Consider the following 23,106-nt stretch of genomic DNA (forward strand, 5'->3'; position numbering starts at 1 on the left):
ATCGCCTGGAGCCTGAGCCACCACTGTGCCCTGTTGGTTCAAGGTCCCAAATTGCAGCCATGCTCTGTTTTCTGAGCCTGAGCCTCTGGAGCACCTCTTCTCCTTCAAAGTTGTGCCAATACCCTGCCACCTGGGGCAGAACCACAGCTACATCCCAGCCTGAGGATTGAGCAGCTAGGGTATGCCTCAGAGTAACAGACCACAGCTTAGGGGTAGAGCTGCATCTAATCATGTCTTAGAGAGTGAACCTGCTGTGCCTCAAGCCCCAGGTGCTATAGTAATTTCAAAAGACCCTGAGCTTAGCAATCCAGATCCACAGTCACTCCAAGCACCTGTGCCACGAATCCCAGTGCTGCTATGTCTGCCTGTGAGCCATATCAGACACAACACCGAAAGAGATCTCCTCAGCTGAAACTCCAAGCTGTGAGGAAGACAAAAATGGAAGGATCTCTAAAGCCCTTGCCCTAATAACCTAAACAGCCACTGCCACTGCTATAAAAACTCCTGCAGCCTAGATCATAGAGACACCTGCAGTCATTGCTAATGCTGATCACTATTGAAGAAGGTGCAAAAAGACATCACCACTGCACCCACATAGAACCAGAGCCACTGCAACCTGCCCACCCAGCACCCTCAGGTCCATCTGCAGGGGAAAGTCTTCCCCTATGAAAGCCACTGTGTAAAGTTTAGAAGAGCCAGACATCAATGGAAGGATGCAACAAACATGAAAAAGCAAATAAAAATGACACCAGCAAAGGAACACAATAATTCTTCAGTAACTGACCCAAAAGAAACAGAAATTTGTGAATTATCTGAAAAGGAATTCAAAATAATGATCTTAAGGAAACTCAGCAAGGTATACAAATAGATGATTCAATGAACTCAGAAAAACAATTCATGATCTGAATGAGAAATTTAATAAAGAAATAGCATAAAATGACCAAACAGAAATCTTGAAGCTGAAGAATTCAATGAATGAAATGAAAAATTCAATAGAAAGCTTCAACAGCGGACTAGATTAAGCAAAAGAAAGCATCTATAAAGCTGAAGTGAAACTTTTCAAATGAGCCAGTCAGAAGAAAAAAAAAAAGGAAAAAAAAAGATAAAAAAGAGCGAAGACAGTGACAGCCAATGGGACTTATGAGATACTATTAAGGAAATAAATTTTTAAAACAATTTTTTATTGATGCATAATGGATGTACATAGTTTCAGGGTACATGTGATCATTTAATACATTCATGTAATTTGTAAAGATCAAATAGGTGTACTTAGGATATCTATCACCTTAAATATTTATCTTTTCATTTTTCTAGATACCTTCAAATAATTCTCTTCTGGCTGTTTTGGAATATACAATGCATTATTGTAAACTGTAGTCACTATACTGATCTATCTAACGGTAGGTCTTATTTCTTCTATCAGACCTATATTTGTACCCATTAATCAAAGTCTTTTCATCCTCTCCTCCCCTCTAAACTTCCTGGCCTCTGGTAACCACCAAACTACTCTTTTTCTTCATGAGATGCAATTTTTTAGCTCCCATATATGAGTGAGAACATATAATATTTGTCTTTCTGTGCTTGGCTTATTTTCACTTAATATAACGACCTCCAGTTCCATCCATGTTGGTGCAAATGAGAGGATTTCATTCATTTTTCTGGCCAAATTATATTTCATTGCACATACACACACACACACACACACACACACACACACAGACACACACACACGCACTCCACATTATCTGTTCATCCACTGATGGGCACTTAGGTTGATTATTTCATATTTCATATTTCGTTGCACTATTCACAATAGCTAAGATATGGAAACAACTAAGTGTCCATCAACAGATGAATGGATAAAGAAACTGTAGTACATACATATAATATATATTAATATTCCATGGGGGATATAATATAATTATAATATCTATCCCTCATGGAATATTATTCAGATCTGAAAAAAAATGAGATCTTGCCATTTGACACACAACATAGGTGAGCCTGGAGGACATTACACTAAGTGAAATAAGCCAGATACAGAAAGAAAAATATTATATGATCTTGCATGTGGAATCTAAATTTTTAAAAATTCAAATATACAGAGATAGAGAACAAAACAGTGGTTACCGGGGTGGGGCAGGGGGGAGAAAAGAGAGATGTAGATCAGAGGATACAAAGTGGCAGATATGTAGGATAAACAAGTCTAGAGAGCTAATGTACAACTGGGATACTATAGGTAATAAAATTGCACTGTATATGGGATTCATGCTAAATGAGTAGATTTTAGCTACTCTTGCCACATAAACAAAAAGAAAAAATGGGTAATTCTGTGAGATGAAGGATATGTTAATTTGCTTCACTATCCTAACCTTTTTACTATTTATATGTATCCTGTAACATCACGCTGTATGCCTTAAATATACACAAAATTTATTTAAAAAACAAAAAAGAAAGTAACCAGAGGTGTCCAACACATACATTAACTAGGATATTCCATTAAAATGCATCTACTATTGTAGGTAAATAGACAGGTTCAAAACAAAAAGACAACAAAGTCATTACTATTACTGGTATTGGATTAGCATAATTCAGATGAAAAAGTGTCAGTTATCAATAAACCAGCATGATGAAAATAAGAAATTTTAAATTGGGTCAATTTGATAAAATAATATCCAATTAAAGAGATAGACAATGCCGGGAGCGGTGGTTCATGCCTGTAATCCTAGCACTCTGGGAGGCCGAGGTGGGTGGATCGCTCAAGGTCAGGAGTTCGAGACCAGCCTGAGCAAGAATGAGACCCCATCTCTACTAAAAATAGAAAGAAATTATCTGGACAACTAAAAATATATATATAAAAAATTAGCCGGGCACGGTGGCGCATGCCTGTAGTCCCAGCTACTCGGGAGGCTGAGGCAGTATGATCGCTTGAGCCCAGGAGTTTTAGGTTGCTGTGAGCTAGGCTGACAACACAACACACAAGACAAAGCAACAGAACAAGAACCTGGCTCAAAAAAAAAAAAAAAAAAGAGACAGACACAAGGAATTAATTTCCTTGCAACCAAATGAATTTCCTTTATTTCCTTAAGTATGAATTGAGTACTTAATAAATAATACAAGGAGATCCTTCCAATGAGTTAATATTTTGTGTTACCTTAAACAGAGTCAAATGTGGGGACCAGAACATAACCTTAGGTATGGACTAAAGTCAATGATTTTCCACTACCCCATTCCCTCTCTTGCCCCCACTGGGAAAAAAACAATATATAGGAAAAGAAACAAAAGAGTAAAAATTCGGATAACCAAACCAATTTCCTATTAAGCCTATCTCCTAGACCAGATGGAGATTCTAGCTCGGTTAAGACCTGGTTAGTGGAGGAACTAAAATTCACCAGAAAAGAGGGAGAGAAACAATGATGAAAGTAAAGAAGGAATAAAAGGAAAGAGAAGGTGAGAAGCTCAGAAGAGAGGTATAAATTTTTAAAGTACAGAGATAAAAATAAAAAACATTTTAAAAAATCAAATAGACTATTACGGTATTCTCTCTTACTAGCCTTATGGATTGAAAAGAAATGTGTGAAGCAACTTAAGCATGAAAGAATGAAAATAATAAATCTTTTTTCAGGTATCATGATAAACCTATGGTTTTCTAAACCAAGGTAGAAAATATCACATTTAACACCTAACCCCGAAAGTAGTAACACAACATTCAATAAGACAATTCAATACTCAACTAGAAACTGTAGTTCATTCACATAAGCTATTGAGAGTGCAATGATTAATTTATGACCAATTAACTACATCCAATAGACTTTCCAATTACAAATTTTTAAGAAGCCAGTCTTTTAATACCAATAGCAATAGCATAATTGTATAATGTTTTGTAATTTACAGAGCTGGTTCACACTCATTAATTTAATCATTTAACAAGCTAACCCTAAGCAACAGATATCTATTGCCAGGAAATATTTTATATGACCTAATCAATGGTGTGGATTGTGGGGTGGGGGAGTGGGTATATACTAATAAGTCTTCTAGCCTTATAGTTAATTCTTTCCCTTTAATTGAACAAATAAATTTTAAAGGAAAAAATGTGTGCATGGTATCTTACAGTTTCAGATACCACTTATAACATTTGTTAGAATGGGATATATCTATGGCTGTTTTCATGGGTGGGAGTGGCTTCCTGGTAGAGATTGAATTAGTGATATCACAGCAAATTCAGGACAAAGGTCCTCTCATGTTTGAGATGTAGAAGGAAACTTTAGCTTTGCTTTCACCTTCTCATCCTACAAGGAATAGAAGTTCCAGAGGTGGACATGGAAAATCTCCCTGTGTCTAAGTGACAGTCTTCTCTTTGAACTCTACAACTGCCATGATGCAGGACATCCAGGCTTGGCCTGTGACCCTGGTCCACCTATACCACCTAAGTGTTTGGTTATTCCATTTGTATTTTCTATCTATGGGGGTGGGCACTATAAAGCAATAACTCTGCCACCAGGTCACCACAAGGAAGCAACTTTCCAGCCAAATTGTCAGCCAAACTGCAATTGCTTCATCAGCCAGCCTGTTCTCCTGATCCCACAGCAGGCAAGTCTGTTCCATTGACCAGGCCCTGGGACAGGATATGTGAGCAGTACCCCCTCCAACAGACCCCTTCTCTTGAATCTTAAAGCCAGTTTGTTATCTTAACCCCACAGGGAAGGCCTTTCAAAAACCAACCTCACCACTGAGAGAGAACCTGAAAACCTATTATTTCCAAGAATGAATTCTTCAATCAGGACCTGTGGGCCTGACTCAAGCTCATGGTCTGCCTATTTGAGAAAGTATACCATTTTCAAACCAGTGTGAACTTAATACAACTGTAATTTGACTGAGGTTGTAATAACATTATCTCTGGATCTGTATCTGAAGGATCACTAAATGAGAAACGCTATTGAGCATAAATTCTCAACAATTCCCACAACGGGCTCTCTTAACAAGAACTAAAATGAAATTGCAACAAGGAGAAAATATCTCTAATTGAGGACATTGTTCAATTCTATCCCCACTTTATCCTGGCACAATAAATGCATAAAAAGATCCTGAAAGAGAGATGGAGAACATATAGTTTTGGAACCTACTTCAACTATGATACGATGAGAAGGAAACTAGATCATTAGCTTCCCCAAACCCTCCTTTGTTATCATTATTATGGATATTCCTGTACTACATGAATGGGATACAAAGAAAAGTAGTTTCTGCAAAAATAATTCAAAAATTGGTTGGGGAGCCAAATAAATGCAAGAATATCTGATTAAGAGTGAGTATTGAAGGGGAGGGGCAAGATGGCAGACTAGAAGCAGCCTGCACGCATCGCTCCCAAGGAGAGGCTCAAAAGCTGCCAGTGGATGCCCACCTACAGATGGGCCTTCTTGGAAAGAGCATTATGAATCACCAGAAAAGAACAGGGGACATTCCAAGTGAAGGAGGAGGTGATGGGTTGATCCACTTGGCAAGATCAGAAGGTACCTGGGGGAGGCATCCATGCGTGGGGAAGAACAGGAGGAGGGAACCCCAGGGCTCCAAACCTCCCCCACCACTGCCCAGTGAGTACTGTGGTCCAAGCGGTGAGGGGGCCCCCAATGCCACCACAACCTCTGGACTGATCAGGGAGTTGCTTGGAGCCTGTGCAGCGATACTGCACCGGAGAATAGGCACAGCAGAAACCTGTTGGCTTCTGTTCTGGGTTGCTGCAACTGATGCCATTCTGAGCTCTCAGGTCCAAAGTGCCAGGTATACATGGGGCTCAGCTTTGCAGCAGTCACCTCTGCATCAACCCTACTGAGCTGGGGAGGAAGCAGGCAGAGCGGATGCTCTTGCATGCCGATGACTGGGAGCTGAGCCCCCCTCTCCCCACAGGGAATTTGAGCAGAACAGGGGCCACAGACACCATCTGAGAAGCCCTGTGGTGACTGCCTCTGTAGGCAGAGGCAACCTGGCCCCGCGGCCCTGTGACATCCATGCTGCTACCTGGCCTTAGAGCACCACCCCCAAGGTTCCTGTACCGCCCCCTGGACCGTAGGCTCCATCTCCAAGATTCCCACACTGCCATCTGACACCATAGCCCTGCCCATGTAGCTCCTCCGCTGCTTCAGCTCCACGCCTGAAGCTCCACCACTGCTACAAGGCCCACAGCTGTGCCTTTGAGGCTCCAGCACAATGGCAGGGCCCCTGGCTCTGCCCCCAAGACTCCACTGCTGCTGCAGGGCCCCATGGCTCTACCCCTGAGGCTTCAGCACTGCCAACAGATCCCATGGACCCTGCTCTGAGGCTCTTCATCAAACCCCATACTCCCATCCTCCAGGCTCCAAGCTCCCACTGGCCCCCTGGCAGGAACTGCCCCACTGGTACAATGATCCACCAAGGACCCCCTAGCCTCAAGCTGCCATTGCACCTGGGCACAGTTGGAGCAAACACCCACAGCCTGGACACCCATGACCACTACCTACACAGCCTTGCCCAGCTGCCACTATCATTTCTGTGGGAAGATCCAGGCAAAGGAATCTCCTACAATGCCAACCTCCAGGGAGAGGGTCTTGCCCAGCCCCTAACCTGAACTTCCACCAGCGGCCTGGATAAAATAAATAGACCACTAGCCAGAATAACCAGAAATTGAAGAGAAAGGATGCAAATAAGCTTAATCAGAAAACAAAAAGGAGACATTACAACTGATTCTGCAGAAATACAAAATATGATCCACAAAGACTATGATAATCTCCATTCCTACAAACTGAAAAATGTAGGAGTAGATAAATTCCTGGAAACACACAACCTCCCAAACCTAAATTAGGGAGAAACAGAAATCCTGAACAGACCCATAATGAGCAATAAAATTGAAGCAGTAATAAAAAATCTCCACCCTCCAAAAAAAAATCCCTGCACCAAATGGATTCACAGCCAAATTCTATCAGACCTACAAAGAAGAACTGGTACCTATTCTACAAAAATTATTCCATAACATTGAGAAGAAAGGAATCCTCTCTAACTCATTCTATAAAGCCAGTATCACCTTGACACCAAAGCCAGGAAAGAACATAATAAAAAAAGAAAACTGCAGACCAACATCCCTTATGAACATATTAACAGATGCGAAAACCCTCAAAAAAATACTAGTAAAACAAAATCAGTAGCACTTCAAAAAGATAATTCACCATGATCAAGTGGGTTCCATCCCAGGGATACAAGGATAGTTCAACATACACAACTCAATAAATGTACTTCACACCATAAACAGAAGCAAAAACAAAGACCATATGATCATCTCAATAGATGCAAAAAAAGCATTTGACAAAATCCAGCACCCTTTCATGATAAAAACCCTCAAGAAATGAGGCATAGAAGGAACATACCTCAAAATAATAAAAGCCATATAGACAAACCAACAACCACCATCATATTAAATGAGGAAAAGTTGAAAGCATTCCCCTAACAACTGGAACAAGACAAGAGTGTCCACTGTCACCACTTCTATACAACATAATACTGAAAGTCCTAGCCAGAGTAAGAAGGCAAGAGAAAGAATTAAAGAGTATCCAAATTGGGAAAGAGGAGGTCAAACTATCCCTGTTCACTGATGATATGATCTTGTATCTAGAAAACCCTAAAGACGCCATCAAGAGACTCCTGGAATTGATAAATAAATTCAGCAAAGTCTCAGTTTACAAAATCAATGTACACAAAACAGCAGCATTTCTATATACCAATAATAGTTAATCTAAGAGTCAAATCAAGAACTCAATACCATTTAGGATAGCTACAAAGAAAATAAAATGCCTACAAATATACTTAACCAGGGAGGTGAAAGATCTCTACAAGAAGAACTACATAACATGGATGAAAGAAATCATAGATGACACAAACAAATGGAAAAACATCTCATGCTCATGGATTAGTAGAATCAACATTGTTAAAATGTCCGTACTACCCAAAGTGATTTACAAATTCAATGTGATCGTGGTCAAAATACCAAAGTCATGTTTCACAGATCTAGAAAAAGTAATTCTATGTTTTATTTGAAACAAAAAAGGAGCCTGAATAGTCATAGCAAGTCATAGCAATTTGTTCTTAAGTAAAAAGAACAAATTTGGAGGCATCACATTACCAGACTTGTAATTATACTACAAGGCTATAGTAACCCAAACAGCATGGTTCTGGTATAGAAGTATAGATGTAGACCAATGGAACAGAATAGAGAACCCAGATACACAACCATCTACCTACAACCAACTGACCTGCAACAAACCAGACAATAATATATACTGGGAAAAGGAAGCCTTGTTTAATAAATGATCCTGGGAAAACTGGATAGCCACATGCAGACAAATAAAACAGGATCCCCATCTCTCTCCATATACAAAAATTAATTGAAGATGGATAAAGAAATATAAGGCATGGAATCACAAGAATTGTAGGAAAAACTCATCTAGACATTGGCCTAGGCAAAGAATTTATGACTAAGACCCCAAAGGCAAATACAGCAACAAGAAAAATAAATAAATGAGACTTGATTAAATTAAAAAGCTCCTATACAGCAAAGGAAATAATTAATAGGGTAGACAGAAAGCCTACAGAATGGGAGAAAATATTCACAAACTAGACATCTGATAAAGTGCTGATATCCAGAATCTATAAGGAACTCAAACAAATCAGCAAGAAAAAAATGAACAACCCCATTAAGAAGTGGGCAAAAGACATCAACAGAAGTTTTTCAAAAGATGATAGAGAAATGGCCAACAAACATATGAAAAAATGCTCAACGTCACTAATCATCAGGGAAATGCAAATTGAAACCACAATGAGATACCACTTTACCCCTGTCAGAATGACCATTATTGAAAAGTCAGAAAACAATAGATGCTGGCATGATGCAGAGAGAAAGGAACACCTATACACGGTTGGTGGGACTGAAAATTACTAAAATCTCTTTGGAAAACAATATGGAGATTCCTCAAAGAAATAAATGTAGACTTACCATTTGACCCAGCAATCACACTACTGGGTATCTACCTGAAGGAAAAGACATTTTATCAAAAGACACTTGCTCTCGAATGGCTATCGCAGCATAATTCACAATTGCAAAGATGTGGAATCAACCCAAGTGCCCATCAATTCATGAGTGGATTAAGAAAATGTAGTATACATATACCGTGGAGTACTACTCAGCCATAAAAAGGAATTAAATAATGTCATTTGCTACAACTTGGATGGAATTGGAGACCTTTATCCTGAGCAAAGTATCTCAGGAATGGAAAAATAAAACCATATGTACTCTCTAATAACCGAGAGCTAAATAATGGGCACACATGGGCAGAAAGAGATGTAAAGGTCATTGGAAACAAAGAAGGGGTAAGGTTGGGAGAAGGTGAGGGGTAAACATTTATCTATCAGGTACAATGAACACTATTTTGGTGATGGGCACACTAAAAGCCCTGATTTAAGCATTATACAGGGCACCTATGTAACAAAAACATTTGTGTCCCCTTAATATCTTGAAATAAAAAAAATGTTTTTAATATCACAAAAGAGGTACAAAGTACTCTATTGTGGAAAGAAGAAAAGTTTAATTCTGACTGGGCATTTGCAATGACTTCTTAAGAGGGAAATGGTATCTGAGCTGGGCCTTGATTAATGAGCAGACCTTCAACTAGTAGATATGAGAAGATGAGGAGCTATTACAGGTGCAGACAGCTCAGTTGCACTGGCTACAAGCAGCAGAAGTGTTCACTAGAAAGACAAAGTTCTCACAGTGGCTCGAGGGCCAAAACTAAAGGAACTGTTATAATAGGAGGCCATGAATTCCCAAGGATAGACTGAAGGCCAAGAAGTTTGTCCAGATGAACAAAGGAGCTGACTCAGTAGGAAATATGCATGGCAGGTTTCCCCTAGAGGTTAGAGTACTGTTTTTCAAGCTATGTTCACTAAATTAATTTGGTGAATACTGATTGGCATTTTTTTTCCAAAATGGAAGGGAGGGAAAGAAAAGGAAGGGAAGAAAAGAAGGTGGATAAGGAGGGGGGAAAGGGAGAATGGAAGAAAGGAGAAGAGAAAGTGAATTACACATGAGTAACTATACTTTGGAAAACATTTCAGTTTCTTCTTATCAGTTATTTTTTTTTAAAAAATGAAAATTAAAGGGTCCCATAAGTCTAATATCTCAACACTTGATTAGAAAGCAGCTCAGTCCCCCAATATATTCAGATCATTAGTTTGGATCCAAATGTTCTTGGCCATGCATAATCTGCTTGAAAATCTTATTGCACTAAGCAGGATGTTCTCATTAGATGCTTAGAAGACACAGCCTGATGTTTTCATAAAGCAAGTGAAGTTTAAAAGGGTCATATCCAAAGTTTGTAGCAACACAGTAAAGATTAAGCCAACTCCTTTAGGCCATCTCCACAATTTCCACATTCTTAATAAATAGTCTGATAAATGCCAAACACCTTCTTATGAAAGATAAATGTATAATGTAACACTCATTTATGAAACATATAGTATCAAAAAGAGACTAAATTGAGAAAGCATGAAGATCTACAATTAATGCAATAAAGTAAATCACATTTCACCAAGAAGTAAATAGTTTAAAATGACAGATTTATAATATATAGGTCCTTATTTTTTTTTCCACAAATATTTTCATCTAAAAACAACGCTGCCTACACTCAATTGATTAAAAAGGTGAAGAAGTGAATACCAAAGATCACAGAATTAGTTAGGGATGGGGCCAAGAGAAGAATTTAAGTCTTCTGAGATTTATTTAATTTATTGATATTTCCATAACTCCATACTTTAGTAAATTACTGAGAATAAGTCTCCTATTTTCAAGAGTAACAATTCCATAAATATTCACAAATACACATACAACTGTCATGCAGTCAGGACACAGATAAGCTACAGAACCAAAAAAAGGCATATCCCCAGAATTTGGAAATAAAGGTAAAAATAATCAAATTCTCTACAAGATATAAAAAATGTGAACATTAATCAGATAAGATTAGCTACAAGAAGTTATAAGTGTATTGTTTAGACTAGTGCCTCCCTAAAAAGGAAGTCTGATATTTAAAATGTAACTAATTGAAATAAACCAAATTATCAAAAAAATTTTGCTAGTCATAATTTTTGCAGACCTTCTAATATTGACAAAGGAGAATGAGATTAATAACAAATTTGCAATGTCTCTGTAGAACTATTTAAGAGAGATATGGTACCTGATTGTTTTTGTGGCTTGTTTTCTTATTTGTTAGAGTGGAGCTGGGATGGTTTTCCAGGCTTTATAGTTTAGAGGAAGCATCCTGTAAATCTATTCAATTCCCTTTATCTAGTTCTGAATTTTCAGAGCAATCTTTCAATTACTCATTTGGCTTCCTATGCCCTTTAATTCCCAAAAAAGTTATCTTGGCTATCTGACATGAGTATTCCAGGTTGTGACAGGAAATACTTATACAAAAATATTGAGGACTTATAATGTAAATTAATAAACTGCAATTACCCAATTTATCAAATTTATTTAAATACTAACCATCTTATACTGCATCTGTTTTATGTCATTCACTAAACTGAAAATGCTATAAATGTACTATGTGTATACAGGAAGCTATAGCAAGTGCGTACTCTCTCTATATATATGTATATGTATTAATATATACATACACATTATTTTTTTTAAGAGATAAGGTCTTGCTCTGTCACCCAGGCTGGAGTGCAGTAGCTTGTTCATAACTCACTGCAGCCTTTAACTCCTGGGCTCAAGTGATCCTCCTGCCTCTGCCTCCCAAGTAGCTAGGACTACAGGTATTCATCACCAGACCCAGCTCAACATACAGTTATGAATAAATGAACAAAGAGAGTGAATGAGTGAACTTAAAAGATAAAATTCGTGAGATAACAATGGTAATGACTCAGAAAACCAAGTGATGTGATCAGTGACAAACCTCTGCAATGATGATAAGGCTGATGCTTGCTTGACATGTTCCCCCACAATTTACAAGTATGTCCACATACAAATTCATGACATCCTTGTAAGCAATGCTATGCAATAAGTAGGTAAATATTATAGCCCCTCAGATGAGGAAGCCAAAGCTCATAGAGGTGCAGGGGTTACTGAGGCCACTAGGTGAGCAATGGTAAAAGCAGGAATCAAGCACCTGTTTTGATTCCAAGGCAGGGGTATCCTTTGCTCAAGGTCAGGTGGCCTAGCAGCAATGGAGGTGATGCTGTTCCATAGCACGTTAAGCTGCAGTTGTTTAAATACTCCTCACCCAAGCTTAGGACTGGTACCAATGTCTCAGGCAGAGTCAGATCCAAAGGTGGGGGTCACATGGCTTTAGTTATAGAGAGAGGGATGCAGAAACAGGAATCTGGCAAGGCTAAACAAAGTGTTTTAAAACCACGTTTCTGAAAGATACTCCCATTGAGATGGGAAAGGAACCAGACAAGAAAAAAAGAAGAAGTGATGAGACACAGGAAGAAAATTAGGAGAGATTAGTGTCAGGGAAGCAGAAGGAAGCTGGATGTGAGTGACCCTGGTATCAAGGGCTGCAGTCAAGTCATAGAAGATGAGAACTGAGAATTGGCCACTGAATTTGGTGATTACATGTCAGTGCTAGCCATTAAGAGGACCCTTCTGGTTAGGGAAGTAGAAATAGAAGACAAGTTGAGAAGCAAGATGAGAAAATTCTAAGTTATACAAAAAAAATTTGGAAAATGTAGGTACATTTCAACAAGTTTTACAGCAGCTTAAAACACAGTCAACTCTTTCTACCTTCTAAAAATTCTCACCTCACCCAGAAGATAAGACTGAAGCTAAAGGATAGGTATGGTAGAAGAGTAGGGACATAGAATTTCCTGTTGCAGCTGCTGTTACTTCTGTTCTTTCATTTGTCAAAGAGGGAAAAGTGTTCCCATTTCCCAGGCTGGGAGATAAAAAATATATTAATACATGGGCCAGCTTGCAAGAAAGCTTAACACTGACAGCCTTTTTCAGACATAGATTCCTCCAGGATGCCATTAACTTTCCACTGCAAGTCAGAATAGAAACCCCATTTAGCAGAAGAGAAAGGCAAGGAAGAGGAAGGCTGAGTGATTGCTGAAACAGCAAGATCAGATTTCTTTCTCACTCCAAGTCCTCCCTCTCTGCTGACAAGATCTACCCTACCTGCCTTTATAAATGTTTCAATGAATCTTTCTTCATGCATTGGATTAGCAAGACCAACTCCCCACTGATAATGCAAAATAACCCTGAAATGTTTCATGCCTCACTGAAACTGAACTTTCAGTCTCCATTTGGACTGTGATGATCTTGATCTTTCACCTCTAGCAAAAATCTCATAGCTATACTTTTAAAGTTAGTAATGAGTGCTTCATTTGCTTTCCAAGCAGACAGAAAACCTATTTTAAATACACTCAGATAGATGGCCATGACCTTCGTCTATGACTTAAAGGGTTCACCACATGTAATAATTTTCTTTGCTCAGGAGACGTTCTTAAATTTTCTTTGAAGAGATTTGGGCACCAACTCCATTGATGAAATCACACACACACACACGCACACGCACACACACATGCACACGCACACACACATGCACACGCACATGCACACACATATTTTCACTTATTGCCTTTCTTCTATATCCAAAATCAAAATGTTTCTTTAAAGTGTGCTTGGAATTTAACATGACTATCAAAGGGTTCTCAAATCCTCCAACCTGCTAAATAAAATATAACAAAAATGCCAGCTAAATTTGTTTACACTAAAAGAAGCACACTCTCTTAACATTAGACTAAGCCAGACAAAGGTCTAATGTCTACAAGCAGCAAATAAGGTCCAGATCCCCAAACTGAAGTTCTGGCTGTCCTACACAGCCAGGTGGAGCCAAACTCATTTGCGGTGATTTTAGTTTTTTCTACACTAAACTAGGAAAACAATAATTTCATGATACGGGCCAATCTAAAACTATCCTACTCTGTTTTGTTTATTTCTGTGAGGTTTACAACATAAAATATAGATTTTTGAATACTGTAATATCGCACTAAATGTAAGCTTCCAAAAGGCAGATGCCAGATCGTCAGGGCTCAGAACACAATACCCCAAAGTATGGTGCCTCGGCATGCTGAGTATTTTTGAGCTAAAGGAAACAGAAAGGCCTCGAAGGCTAAAAGTCTCTCTGACCTTCCCCCACCCACCTGTCTTTTGTCCCTCTTTCTGTTGCACCTGAGAGGATTATAGAAACTAGAATTACTCTCCCCCAAGGAGGGTTAAAGAAACTAGAAAGGTCACTCTCTGACTTCTTCCCTTCTCTCCTGAAGATCTTCATGTGTCAGATGTCCTGCCTATACCCAGGGTTAGGGGAGAGGTATGCCTTCCAGAGACACAGAAAAGAATCTGAAAAAACAGGCCTGGCTAAATTGCCCCCAGTTTATTATCATTAGGCCGTATACCTTTTTGTCCAATCATGTTTCTCCACAACTATCCACTTCTTTCATCAGACTTAGCATAAACACAGTTACACAGTTTTCCCTGGGTCTTTGGGTCTTCATTTCTGAAGCCTCCTGGGTCACATAAAACTTGGGTTAAATAAATTTGTTATGCTTTTCTCTTGTTTATCTGTCTTTTGTTACAGGAGTGTCAGCTATGACCCTTGCTATGGGTGAGGAAAACATTACTTTTTTTCCTTACAAGATCTCACTGTCCTTTATTATTCTTCATGGTGGAAAACAGTACTTAAGACAAGCTAAGTGGATGCTTAACTACTGGTTGACTACTGCATTCTATTTTTAAAGCTAGATGGTGGACACAGAGGTGTTTATTATGCTTTAAACTGTATGTATGTGTTTTACACACCTTTTGTAGCTATAATCTATTCTGTAATTTTAAAAAGAAGGAGATTCCTGAGGCCCATCTACCAGACGTTCTAATTCAATAGGCCTAAGGTGGATATAAAAAAAAGTTTATTTTTCTAATCGCCCAGGTAATACCAGTGTAAGTGGTCTGTGAAATTCATTTTGGGAAACAAAAAAATAAACAAGTAAACATAAATAACATGTCTATAATCAGTATACTGCTATTAGGGTAAAGGTGCCTATTTTCGTGGTTCAAATGATCATGCTTAGCCTTAAACACAGATAGCCCGGAGTTTAGCATAAATATTACTCCCAGATCTGATTGGAAACTCCTTCCTAAGTTCCCCTAACCTTTATGATTCTTAATGCTTTTCTTTTCTTTTTCTTTTTTCCTCCGGAGATCTGAAGGCAGAAATCCTTAACTATATTTCTCTTCTACTTGTCTTAATACATAGATTCCCAAAATTTTACAAAGTTCTATAGCTTTTTAACTTTACTGGGAAGTTAAAGCCTCATATTCCCTTCACATTATAGATAATGGCTTAGCTGAATCCTTGCAAGAAGAAATACTGAGGTAAAAGAAGAGAGTGTATCTTTTCCTAAACCCTACGTTTCTTCCTTTTTCACTAAACACCAGCATAAATGGTAGACAAATAAAGTATCTCTATAACAACAATATGAAAACCACATAACCTCTCCAAACACAGCGGAAAAATTTTCTAGTATCTTAAAGAAAAAAAAAGTTCTTTTATAATAGGAATCCCTATGGTAGTTGCTGTAAGGCAGAAGTAACTTGACCTTAAATACAATGATTCTCTTAGCAAGTGTCATAAGGTTTAAAACCTTTGCAGGGTTTGGGAGGGAAAAAAAGTCAAATTTTTTACCACAGAACTTTATATTTCGAACAGAAACTTCAACTAAATTAATGTACATGGTTTTAAACAATGAATAAGTGTTTATTCTATGCCTCCATGTCGGAATAAAATATAAAACATTCTGCTCTATCTTCTTATATTTGGCAATGAAATCAGGATTTTCCAAGTCTTATTACTTTTTCTATTATTTAAAAAAAGGAACTATGAGCACATGTGCGCACGCACACACACACACACACCATCGGCACCATTGGGCCACATCAACAGCACACCCTGTAATTTTGCAGTTATGAAAAATTGTGTTTAAAATACTGGAATGAATAAATAACAACCACAGAAGAGAACCTAACCATGTGTCCAGTATTTAAATAAAAATAGTTTAAAATTTAAAAGCCACAAAATAAGGCTGTCTGTCAGTCAGCAATATTCCTAAACAGTCTCATTTAAATACCTAAAGTATATACTGGCATTCCAGTCTATATACATTGTTATGCACATATATTGAGTTTCTTCTGCTGCTAAAAATCATTATAAATTCTAGTTGGCTCACTGGAACAAAAATAACCTAAGTTATAAAAACAGAAATCATTGTTTAACTTTAACAACAAGTAATAAAGTTACTTCTTGCCAAAGTACAAGCTGAGTTTAAAGGCATGCGATAACTCTTTCATTCCATGATAAAATGGAATTACTTGGTAACCAATAATTTTACTGAAAATCATTTAAAATGAAAGGTGTATAAGTAACAAAAAAAAATCCTCCTAAGTTATATAATAACTTTGTAAAATAAAAATAAAAGAATCATTTCCAATAACACTATTATATCTGTATACATTCCCAAATCTTTAAAAACAAATACACAGTACACAACCACACATTTTCTGTAATACATGAGAGCATATACTAAATATGTATATATTATATATAAAGTATATGTAAATATACAAGAGCATAAACGAAATGTAAAAAAAAAAAAGCTAATAACACAAAATCCTGAAGGAAAAACTTTTCATACATGTCATAAACACAGCCAAGAATAGTCAGTTTGAAAGGACAGTGCAACATGGAAATGTGCCATAGCACTTTTACGACCATGTTTATTAGGTAGGTAGCAAAGGATTCCGAGTCTCCTAGGGATGAAAGTGGGCACTTTGCTCTGGTGCAATTGCCCCACCTGGGAAAAAGGACATGGGTGGGCCCCAGGCCCCCATCTTGGTCCTACTCCACCTTGATCCTGCCCTGAGCAACTGCCATACCTAGGGGAGGAGAGAACGCTGCAAATCTGCCAATCAGAACTTAGGGCACCAGCTGCAAAAGAATGCAAGAGACTCTCTAGCCCATGGGCCAAACAGCATAGGTACCATAGAGTCTGGAAGTGACCTAGAATACCCTTCATGCTTAGTAAGACTAAGGTCATGCAACTTCCAACTGTCCAATCAAAGTGGTTCCATGGTGATGTCTAAGCCACAGGGAGGTCCCAACACAGGCACTATAAAACAAGATGGAAACCATCACCAACTCCTTTTTGGCCCCTTCCTTTTGCTTTCCCTTTACTGCAACAATGAGTGTGGTCGTCATCTGTGGCATATGTATCACGCTCTGTAAACTTATATCTTGCTCTTGCTCTATAATCTTATCTCTCTCTCCGCAATAAACCTCATTTTCGTGCTTGCCTTACTTTGGCATGTCTGGTCATTCTTCGGCCATGAGCATGCCAAGAGCTGACATTTCAGACTGAAACCTGACACATTGAAACCCATGCTAGTACAGAACTACTACATGCAAAGTAGGGCAGGGAATCACAGAGAAGTAGAATCAGAGCCTTCACCATATGACACTGGACCCAGCTTTCGGACCTTTTTATTTACATGCACCAACAAAGTCACCTTCCACCCTTAGATAAAATTCCTTCCAATATATTATACAAAAGATTAATCCTCTCTCACATTTACTTTAACAAAAGCCTATACTTGATTAGCCAATAATATTATTCTAGAAAAATATTAAACTTAAAATCATCTACTACTTTTACTTGCAGATCATTTTTCCCCATAATCTGATATAAATATGAAGTAGTCTATTCATTTCACATCAGTAGATATGACCAAACTGGATGCTGCAAACTTCATTTCAGAAGCTCCATTTTCAAAGATTTATGAACAATTGTATCTTACTCCCCAGGTTTACAAAAATGCTTGATAATCATGAAGTTGCACTATATAAACATTTAAAGAAGCAGAACAACACTTAAAAGTTCTAAAGAACATAAAGGAGATATTTCTAAATTCCACATTATTAACTTGCAACATTAATGTAAATAATTTAAATATCTATTGGGAAATGAATATGTAAATACACTTCAGAAGAATATAATGCTACATGTTAATGTCAAGAAAATGGATGAACTTTGAACTTCTGCCAAAAATCATTTGAGAACAAAAAAGGGGTCTTTTAAATCAATATAGCTTATGAGGGAATCACATTAGAAAGAAAAAGAAAAATGACACGTTTGAGCCAATTAACACCACTCTTAGATATACCAAAAGAGACCCTTTCCTCAAATTCTTTCAAGGCAATAGAAAGAAAACCATCGTGGATGAAAGGGGCAACCTTGCAAAATTTACAGGAAAATACCTAATCACACAATTTCTCCAGTAACGGTTAAAGATCAGTCCTATGAGTTCTCTCACTAACAGGAACACCGTAGGAGTTCAGTTTTCTGCAACTTCTGAAAAGAGCTGAATGGATGGAAAAGAGTTGTAAATCTCTCTCTTTCAAAAGTGTTTTTTAAGAATCTGCTTTTACAGAGTTCCTGAGTAAATAGCAGGAGAACGAGCTACAGCCTCAACCGTATCTCAAGGACAGAATCACATCTCCTGTGATAGTACCTTCTCCAACGAAAGACAGGAAACCAAGTCTTGGACTTTGACATCTTGCCACTATTGTTACCAACTGCCATTGCTATTTTTTTTTTCTCTTCATCCCCCTTACAATCAGCAAGCCACTTGGCCTCGCTGCTGACATCCCCTTCTCTTTCTCTGGGATGCTTTGCCATCTCCCTGCTCTCTTGCCCCTAACCCTTCCCCTTTCTCTTTCACTCTCTCGTTCTCTCTGTCCTTCTGAGAAGATAAAATAAACTTTTTAAATTTTATATCTGAGTCTCTGCGTGAGAAATCTTTCGCCACCCGTGCCATGAGCACCTACTAGGCTTTCCACCCTAACTATGGGCACTAGTCCAAAACTCCTATAACTCCTCTATCTCACTAATTATGTGGCAAATAGAAATAACTACCAGGTATAATGAAATCTTTGGTTAAATCCAACTACACCATGAAGCTAAATGGGGCTAAGAGAAGACACACAACCACGATGACTGGCTTCACTTTAAATGCATGTCTACAGATTTTAGCTGGGTCCTCAGTGCTGCCTGGCAATCCTACCATACTCCCAAGTTAATTCACTCTCCTCATCTTGATGGTAATTGCACACTTTCTCCTCTCTTCTCAAACATTAATGCTACTTACCCCATCATCGCTCTCAGATGCTGACCTTACTTCCTACTTCACTAAGAAAATAAAGTCATCAGAAGTGTACTCCCAAGTGCACCCCTTATAGTCATCTACATGAGTCTGTATCCACACATTCTGCCTTCCCTCCTATTGTTATGAATAAATGGTCCAAGCTCCTACCGAAACCCTTACAACCCAATACCATTCTCTCTCATTTGATCAAATATATTACTTCAGCACTCTCTTTCATTTCAATAGTTTCCTCTCTACTGTACCATTCTCATCATGATAGAAACATGCATTTCTGCATTTTCAAAAAACATTGATTCCACACCCCCCTGTAAATAAAGCCTCATTTCTCATTTCTCTCTTCCCTTTTATCAAAAAGAACCCTAAAACAGTCATCTATCTCTAAAACAGATCTCCTGTCCCTAATTATTCTTTTCTCATTTTTTTCCTTGATTCCACTCCCAACAAGGTTTTGTCCCAGTGCTCCACTCTGGTCAGGTTATCAATAACTCCATGTAGCATAATTCAGTGGTTAATTCTCAGAACTTATCTTACATAACTTATATAAGCATAATTTTGTACAGCTGATCAGAACCTCCTTCTTCAAACAACTTCTTCACATGGCTTCCAGGACACTTGGCTTCCTCAATACTGTGCTCTGCTGTTTTTCCTTCTATCGCACTAATTACGCTTTCTCTGTTGCCTTTGCTGGTTATTCCTCAGTTCCTTGACTTCGTAATGTTGGAGGGCCCCGGGTTCCCTGAGCCTGAATGGAGGTCCTTGAGCCTCTTCTCTTCTATATCTATGCTCTCTCTCCAAGTAATCTTCTCCAATTTTGGCTTTAAATACCATTTTTTCACTGATAATTCTTTAATTTATATCTTTAGTTTAGACCTGAACTACCAACTCTAATCTCTAATTCTTGACATTTCCACTTGGATATATTATATAAGAGGCATCTTAACACATCATAAAAGCAAACTCTTGATCTTTACCCATACAGCTGACATTACAAGTGTTCACCAATGTCCAGTTCTCCTGTGCTTAAGGGCACATGAATGACAATACATGGTAAGGCCATATGACTTGTTCTGGCCAAGTGAATATGAGCAGAAATGCCATGTCTCACTGCCAGCCCGGGCAGTGAAAAGCCCATTTATGGCTCTCCAATCTTTCCCTCTGCTGTGGCAACTGTAAATGCTCTATGTTCCATCAAGATGGTATATCTACAAGATGGTGGAGTCTCCAATCAACCAGGCTTCCTCAGGGATTGCAAATGAGCTTCCCAAGACCCACATGGGACATGTACCATGAGCAAGAAATATATATATTTAGCCACTGAGATTTTAGAGTTCTCAGTGATCCCAATAGAGCCTATCCTCCCCAGGTTAATAGTCCTGAAACTGCTTTCGCACAGCACTCTTCTCCATATCTGTAACTTTATCTTTTCAGCTGCTTAGCCAAAAACCTTGGAGTCATTCTTGACCCCTCCTTTTCTCTCATACTCCACATCCAATTCATCAGCGTATCCTATACCTTCCAAATACACCCGGAATCCAATCACCCTTACTGCTGCTACTACTATTCTGTTTTTCAAAAGACACTGGTAAAAAAATGATAAGACAAGTCACAGATTAGTAGAAAACATTTACAAAGCATATGTCTGATGATGGAATTATATCTAGAATATATAAAACTCTCAATGTTCATCAATAAGTAAATAAACCACCCAATTTTAAAAAATGAGCAAACGATTTAATAGACGTTTCATCAAAGAAGATATATGGATAGCAAATAAGCAAATGAAAAGATGCTCAACATTATTAGTCAGTGGGAAGTATAAATTAAATTAAAACCACAATGAGATATCATTACATTCATATTAGAATGGCAAAAATTAAAAAGATAGGACCAAGTGTTGATTAGGATGTGGAGCACTGGAACTTTCATCACTACTGGTGGAATATAAAATTGTATAATCACTTTGGACAACAGTTTGACAATTTCTTTAAAAGTTAAACATACATATGTGGTAAAAGAAAAGTGCTTATATATTGATAGAAATTGTCCACATCAGATGCTATTTATAGGAGATCTGTACTTACAGATGATTCTTCCTTCCTTGAAAGGTACTAAAACTTACACCTATCAGATGATACAGCCACTCCACTACTACGCATCACCGGGGAAATGGAAGCATATGTCCGCTTAAAGATTTGTACATGGATGTTCATAGCCAAAAATTAGAAACTGCCCAAATGTCCATCAACAGGTAAATGGATATACCATTTATGGTATACCTATACAAAATACTACTACTCAGCAATAAAAAGGATTAAACTATTGATAAACACAATATAGATGAATCTCAAAATAATTATGCTGAGTAAAAGAAGCCAGACAAGACAAAAAAAGAGAATATACACTGTATGACTCCACTATATAAAACTCTAGAAAATGCAAACTAATCTGGAGGGACAACAAGCAGGTCAGTGGTTGCCTGGGGAAGAGGAGTGCTAAGAAGGGCAGAGGACGAGATGTCAAAGGGACACAGGAAACTTTTGAGGGTGATGGTGATATAGTTGGGATATTTGTCTTCTCTAAGTCTCTTGTTGAAATTTGATCCCCAGTTTTGGAGGTGTTTGAGCCATGGGGGCAGATCCCTCATGAAAGGCTTGGTGCCCTCCTCCCAGTAATGAGTGAGTTCTCACTCTATTAGTTCCCATGAGACCAGGATGTTAAAAAGAGCCTGGCACCTCCTTCCCTCTCTCTTGCCTCCTCCTTTCTCTCTTGCCTGCTCTCTCGCCATGTGACATTCCTGCTTCCCTTTTGCCTTCCACCGCGATTGGAAGCTTCCTGAGGTCCCCACTAGAAGCAGATGCTGGCACCATGCTTCTTGTACAGCCTCCAGAACTGTGAGCCAGATAAATCTCTGTCTTTATAAATTACCTAGCTTCCCGTATTCTTCTATAGCGATGCAAAATGACTAAGGTAGACAGATATGTTCACTATCTTGACTATGGTGACGATTTCACAAGTGTGCACATATGTCCAAACATTAAACTATTTAAATTTATACGGTTATTGTATGTCAATACTTCAATAAACCTGTTTAAAAAAGAATATAGCAGGTACTCAAGAAATATTTTTGGAAAGCATAAAGTAGATGAAAATGAAAATAGATGTTAAGAACACAAAATCCTAAGCATGAACTGCAGTGGGAACCCATTATTTCTTCCCTCGTTCAACGGTATCCTTTTTTGAATGAGTGAATATGGGTAGAAAAGGAGGAATAAGCTGTCACAAAAAGTCCCTCAGTATAAAGTTGTAGGGTTTTTCAACCAAGGAAGAACCACCTATAACTAGCTTCTGAAATGGATAACTGCTACCTTGATAAACAAATACAATTCTTTTGCCAGTCCCCTAGCAGTTGAATAATTTCTTTGAACTCATCTTAGAAACCTGGTCTAATTTCTCCTTCTTATATCATCTTCACTTGCCATTAAACATATTGAACCTTTTCCCACCAATTTAGTTTGTTACAAATTTTTTAGAAACTAAGAACTGGCCAATAGTGGGTATCCTCAGTCTGTGAGTCTTGGATGAAAAGTCCCTTTTCTAGGACTCCTATGTCCTTTGTCTTCCAATTTCCCACTGAGGTGGAAAAAGATCACCATCTCCATTTCATTCATCTCCCTTGCTCTTCTCTTTGAAATCCTAAATTCCACTCATCATGATCAATTTTAACATCATCCTAATAAGTGAATACACCTGCTTCTTTCACAAGCTGCTATGGTTATAAGTTTTCTGCGACATGACTCCTTCATGTTCAAAAC

At 38.2% G+C, this 23,106-nt stretch overlaps 1 protein-coding gene across 2 annotated transcripts in view; it reads right to left on the reverse strand.

Moving 5' to 3' along the window:
• Positions 1-23,106, reverse strand: part of SLC10A7 (solute carrier family 10, member 7) — a 280,802-nt gene that overhangs the window by 238,134 nt on the left and 19,562 nt on the right. The window lies entirely within an intron of this gene.

Source organism: Propithecus coquereli, unplaced genomic scaffold, assembly GCF_000956105.1.
Source record: "Propithecus coquereli isolate 6110/MARCELLA unplaced genomic scaffold, Pcoq_1.0 Scaffold65, whole genome shotgun sequence".
NCBI classification, from domain to species: Eukaryota; Metazoa; Chordata; class Mammalia; order Primates; family Indriidae; genus Propithecus; species Propithecus coquereli.